A 6655-nucleotide genomic window follows, 5' to 3' on the forward strand; every position below is an offset into this window, starting at 1 on the left:
CATGTTGGCCAAGTTGGTCTCAAACTCCTGACATCAGCCAATCTGCCTGCCTCGGCCTCCCAAAATGCTGGGATTACAGGCGTGAGCCACCGTGCCTGGCCTTTAATGCTTTTAAAGGCATCTTTTTCCTGCTTCTTGAACAAGGGGTCCCATAATTTCACTTTGCACTGGACCTTGCAAATTACGTAGCCAACCCTGGAGGTGAGGTGGGGAGTGGGATATCCTGTGCATTGGAGGATGTTTACTGACCTTAACCTCTTGACCATTAGATGCCAACAGCAACCTGTCTCCATCATGGGACAATGAAAACTGTCTCCAGACATTGCCAAATGTCTCCTGAGGGGCAAAATTACCCCACATTGAGAACCACTGCTTTAGAAGAAAATCCAACCTCTTTGATACATAAGACCCTTAGTGACCTGGCCCTTGCCTCTCTTAACCCACTCACTTCTCGCCATGGAGGGCTCCCATTATGCTGAGCCTACCTGGGGATTCTTGAACAAGCCACACTTGAATGACTGCATGCCTTGGTGTACCCTCTTCCCACTCCCTAGACCACCTTTCTCCAATTTCACTCAGTCGATTCCTTATCAGCTTTCAAAACTCACTCTGGGTCTGGTGCAGTGGTTCATGGCTGTAATCTCAGCACTTTGGGAGGCCAAGTTGAGCAGATCACCCTGAGGTCAGGAATTCGACACCAGCATGGCCAACAGGGCAAGACCCCGTCTTTACTAAAAAATACAAAAATTAGCTGGGCTAATTGCTTGAACCCGGGAGGCAGAGGTTGCAGTGAGGCAAGATTGCCCCATTGCACTCCAGCCTGGGCGACAGAGTGAGACTCCATCTCAAAACAAAACAAAAACAACAACAAAAAGTATTAAAATATAAGGCCAATATGGTGGCTCACATCCGCATTCCCAGTGCTTTGGGAGGCAGGAGGATCTCTTGATGACAGCCTGGGTGACATAGCAAGACCCCGGCTCTGCAAAATATTTAAACATTAGCCAGCATGGTAATTTCTATATGCCTATCGTCCCAGCTACTCAGGAAGCTGAGGCAGGGGGATCATTCGTGGCTGCATTGAGCTATGGTCACACCACTGAACTTCAGTCTGAGCGATGGAGCAAGACCCTGGCTCTAAAATTTAAAAAAAAGTTTTAAAACCTAAAGTTTTTTTTCCGCTTTTTTCCATGGTCTCTTTTTATTTGTCATGGTGTATTTTATTTGCTATTTAATGTCATTCTAAGTAAATAGAAATTTTAAAATTTAAACTATGAGCATGAATTTTACCTTTTTACCGCTCAATGCCAGTTTTAAATTGCAAACATAAGAATATTTAATTCATCTGCAGAATCACCAAGATTATGCTATTTGTATGTCATAGTTTGTACATACATATGTATTTTGTTCTTACGAGAACAGTAGAAATGGTGCACAAAACTCAGCCACCTGTTTTTATTTCACTTCTTCATATTGGCACATTCCACCAATACTCTCTACCTTCTGCCTAGTAATGAGGGAGGAAAGGCTGAAAGGAAAAGGAACGGAGTTTCCCTTTCCTTCTATGTAGGGTTACCTGATAAAATATAGGATTCCTAGTTTAATTTGGATTTTAGGTAAACGGTAAATAAAAATGTATTTTAAGTATGTGCCATTATATATTTTGGGACACATTTATACTAAAAAATTATTTGCTATTTATCTGAGATTCAAATTTAACAGGTATCTTATATTTTATTTGCTAAATTAAACCCTACTTCTGTAACATCATTTTCAGCATAAGTAGTTGGCAAGTTCAGGGAAGTAACATTAGTAAGAGAGTATGTTAGAGTGTCTTGGTCATTTGCATTTCTTAGTAGTCATGGCCTGCTTTCTGCATTCGAAGCAGGTTGTGGTCGGAAAGCACCTTGGGGCTATCAGGATGCTGTTTACTCAACTGCAAACTCAACACATTTATTTTGTACTTGCTCTGATTTTCTTTTTTTCTTTTTTTTTTTTTTTTTTGAGACGGAGTCTCGCTCTGTCGCCTGGGCTGGAGTGCAGTGGCCGGACCTCAGCTCACTGCAAGCTCCGCCTCCCGGGTTCACGCCATTCTCCTGCCTCAGCCTCCCGAGTAGCTGGGACCACAGGCGCCCGCCACGTCGCCCGGCTAGTTTTTTGTATTTTTAGTAGAGACGGGGTTTCACCGTGTTAGCCACGATGGTCTCGATCTTCTGACCTCGTGATCCGCCCGTCTTGCCCTCCCAAAGTGCGGGGATTACAGGCTTGAGCCACCGCGCCCGGCCTCTTGCTCTGATTTTCACGGAACTTCCAGGCACCATGGGTCCACCCAAATTCTGTGCTGTGGGGCACTGGGAACATTATATTGCAAATGGGGCATCAATGGCCATGGGCGTGCATACTGCATGTATCTACTCTGCTCAGGGGCACACTGGATTGACCCATTGAATTTAACTTACAAAACAGTTTATTTATTTGTTTTTGAGGCAGAGTCTTGTTCTGTCGCCCAGACTGGAGTGCAGTGGCATGATGTTGGCTCACTGTAAACTTCACCTCCCAGGTTCAAATGATTCTCCTGCCTCAGCCTCCCAAGTAGCTGGGACTACAGGTGTGCACCACCACACTCAGCTAATTTTTGTATTTTTAGTAGAGACCGGGTTTTGCCATGTTGGCCACGCTGGTCTCAAACTCCTGACCTCAGGTGGTCCTCCCCCCTTGGCCTCCCAGAGTGCTGAGATTACAGGCGTGAGTCATCGTGCCTGGCCACAAAACACAGGTTTAAAGTTAAGCTTATTAAGAACGTCAAGATGGTGAAGCAGAGCAGGAAACCAGGTAGAGGGCCCTTCTGAGCACCTGGCCCTGTGGGACTGTGTGAGTTGCAGGCCCACGAATCCAGCCCTGTATGCGGCCCAATACTGCTGAGGTTGGGAAACCCTGTTCTAAAGGAAATAGAGAGCCATTGAAGGATTTTAAAAAGTTAGAGAAGACTGAGTTTGGGGACAGGTGGCAAGAACAGATTATGCTTTAGAAGAATCTTTCGGATGGACAGTGTAGCATTTGGATCCAAATAGGGGAAGAGTGGACTTGCATCTTTCTTGCAGGGGAGAGGTTTAATATATTTTATTTATTTATTTATTTATTTATTTATTTATTTTGAGATAGAGTCTCGCTCTGTCGCCCAGGTTGGAGTGTAGTGGTGCGATCTCAGCTTATTGCAACCTCTGCCTCTCGGGTTCAAGTGGTTCTCCTGCCTCAGCCTCCTGAGTAGCTGGGATTACAGGCGCCCACCACCACGCCTGGCTAATTTTTGTATTTTAGTAGAGACAGGGCTTCATCATGTTGGTCAGACTGGTCTCGAACTTCTGACCTGAAGTGATCCACCTGCCTCTGCCTCCCAAAGTGCTGGGATACAGGAGTGAGCCACTGTGCCCGGCCATTAATATAGTTTAAAAAGTGTGAATTGAAACAATTGCGTGCAGTCAAATGCCCTTAAAATCTCTTAGGAAGGTGCTGGGTGGTGAAAGTCACACCTGCTTGCCATGTGCTACACCCAACCAGGTTTCCTCCAGCTTCGGTGCAGATTGTTCATCCTTCAGTTGAGATGATGTGTGAAGTTAGGAGCTTATGTTTAGCATCTGTGTTGCATGAAAAATGTTTAAACACTGGAATTGCACTCAAGGTGGGGAGATGTTCATGCCACCAGCAGCCCACAGGTACTGAGACTGACTGGGAGGAGAGCAGACACTGGTCTCTGTACCCTGCTCACTTTAGAGTGGCCAGTCACTGGCTCACCATACATACTGGTGGGTGGAATTAGCAGTGCCATTTAAATTGCTGCTCCAGCATCCATGATCTCCTTGCCCCGTTTTGTAGCAGCCATATTATGTGGGGAACTGACCCCAACCCCAGCCCTAGGCATGGGTCCTGACTAGTCTAAGCCAACTAGGTTAATTCTATCTCCTAGCCACAGTGAGACTGGCTGAAATAACTCAGGCCTAAGTCAACAGACAATGGTGGTCCCACGGTCACAGCAAAGTGACTTGAAGTCAGGACTTCTGTTCCATGATTTGGACCTGCTTGCTTTTTCCTTCTTGGTGTAAACAAGGAGTCCCAGATGCCACTGGAAGCCATATTGTCATGATGAGGAAAGCCATGTCGGCAAAAAAGCCAACACATGAAGGAAGATAGAGCTGAGAGTGTAAGAATTAAAGAAAGAGAGAGGAACATGAAGGGCGGCTTGACAGTCAACAGGTTTATTTCAGTAAACAAACCTGGGAGGGACTTCTGAGTTGGGTTAGGAGCTGCACCCTCTTACAGACTAAGAGTTTTTTTTTTTTTTGAGGCGGAGTCTCGCTCTGTCGCCCGGACTGGAGTGCAGTGGCCGGATCTCAGCTCACTGCAAGCTCCGCCTCCCGGGTTCACGCCATTCTCCTGCCTCAGCCTCCCGAGTAGCTGGGACTACAGGCGCCCGCCACTTCGCCCGGCTAGTTTTTGTATTTTTAGTAGAGATGGGGTTTCACCGTGTTAGCCAGTATGGTCTCGATCTCCTGACCTCGTGATCCGCCCGTCTCGGCCTCCCAAAGTGCTGGGATTACAGGCTTGAGCCACCGCGCCCGGCCCAGACTAAGAGTTTTTAAGGATTTGTGGTGGGAGAGTTTATTAGAGGTTTGGACTGCTTCTGTGTCTCTTTGTTGTGCTTATCTGGGAGGCAGAATTGTATGTCTGTTCCCGTACATCTTTCGGTAGCTGCAGGCATATCCCCCCGAGTCTGCTTTTAGCTTCCCTATCTTAGTGCACCTGTAGGGAAAGGAATGTGCTTATTAAGGCCCACTGTTTTACTGGGGCCCATTGTATGAGGGTGAGGTTTGGCAGTTACCCAAGAGACTTTCTTCCCACCTCCCAAAGAGCCACTATCTGCTCTTTCTGGCTCCTTGTAGGTAAAAGAGAAGTAATTTCCAGCCAGGTGTGGTGGCTCACGCCTGTAATTCCTTTGCGTGGCTGAGGGGGGCGGATCATGAGGTCAAGAGATCGAGACCATTCTGGCCAACATGGTGAAACCCTGTCTCTACTAAAAATACAAAAATTAGCTGGGCATTGTGGTGTGCGCCTGTAGTCCCAGCTACTCGGGAGGCTGAGGCAAGAGAATCGCTTGAACCCGGGATGTGCAGGTTGCAGTGAGCCGAAATCCAGCCACTACTGCACTCCAGCCTGGTGACAGAGCGAGACTCCATCTCAAAACAAACAAACAAACAAACAAAAAAAAAGGGAGAGAGAGAGAAGTAATGTCCTTGAAATGGATGAGGCTAGAAAGGGAGCTGGAGCTGGAATTTAAAGTGGTGTTGTTTGTCCAAGATAACGGTACTTCTGCTCTGTCAGAGAGAACTGCCTATAAATGAAGCCAAATCATTGACTGAATTACACCTGAAGCCTCCTCTCATTAAGCTCTTAACTTTGGGGTTACAATCCTCTTTATGGCTTACTCCGGTTTGAAGTAAACAGAAGTTGAGTTTTGTGATGTTTTCAAGCACAGGCATCCTGCCTTTCAAGCAGGACCCCATTGCACACACAAGATGAAAGGTGTGCCGTCTTGTTACGGAACAGAGAGAATGAACTCTCAGAGAAGGGGGAAAGGGTTTTTGCTAGGCGTTCTCAGTTGACTCATACCGATAACAGCTCCCTTTGGGGGTGCATTGTTACTGTTGTGTCCATCTTGTGGGAGGTTTTATGACTTACCCACTGCCACAGTGAAGTTGAATAAAGATGACTCTATCACCCTGTGCAGATGACTTCCAGAGGTCTGATGGTCCTTGGGTTCCACAGCAAAGTAATATTGATGAGGCTTAGGATGCATGAGCGAGAAGGCTGTGCATAATGAGCCAGTGCACACTCAATGTCTAGTGTGAACTAGAGTAGTCAGAACTCCTCTATCGTCCCCCAACCAACACTCCTCCTCCTCTCTCCTGGTTTCTGCTTTGTTCTTTTTTTTTTTTTTTTTTTGAGACGGAGTCTCGCTCTGCCGCCCAGGCTGGAGTGCAATGGCCAGATCTCAGCTCACTGCAAGCCCCGCCTCCTGGGTTTAGCCATTCTCCTGCCTCAGCCTCCTGAGTAGCTGGGACTACAGGCGCCCGCCACCTCGCCTGGCTAGTTTTTTGTATTTTTTAGTAGAGACGGGGTTTCACCGTGTTAGCCAGGATGGTCTCGATCTCCTGACCTCGTGATCCGCCCGTCTCGGCCTCCCAAAGTGCTGGGATTACAGGCTTGAGCTACCGCGCCCGGCCTCTGCTTTGTTCTTAACCAGTTCCCATGTGGTAGGCAGAATTCTAAATTGGCTCCCCAAGATTTTCCACCTTAATCCCTGGGCCTGTGACTTTAATGAGATTATCCGTCCATGATTATGTTGTGTTACTACTCGCAAAAGAGATTTTGAAGATGTAATTAAGGCTAATAATCATTTGGCTTAGAGTTAATCAAAAGGGAGATTATCCAAGTGGGCCTAACTTAATCACATCCTTTTTAAAAGCAGAGTTTTCTCTGGCTGGCGGCAGATGAGGAGGTCAGAGAGATTCAAAGCATGAGAAGGATTTGATATGTCCTTGCTGGCTTTGAAAATGGACCACAGTCAAGGACCAGAGAGAAGCCACAGTTGCTGACGGTG

The sequence above is a fragment of the Trachypithecus francoisi genome, unplaced genomic scaffold (genome assembly GCF_009764315.1).
Source record: "Trachypithecus francoisi isolate TF-2019V2 unplaced genomic scaffold, Tfra_2.0 Lachesis_group17, whole genome shotgun sequence".
In the NCBI taxonomy this organism is placed as follows: domain Eukaryota; kingdom Metazoa; phylum Chordata; class Mammalia; order Primates; family Cercopithecidae; genus Trachypithecus; species Trachypithecus francoisi.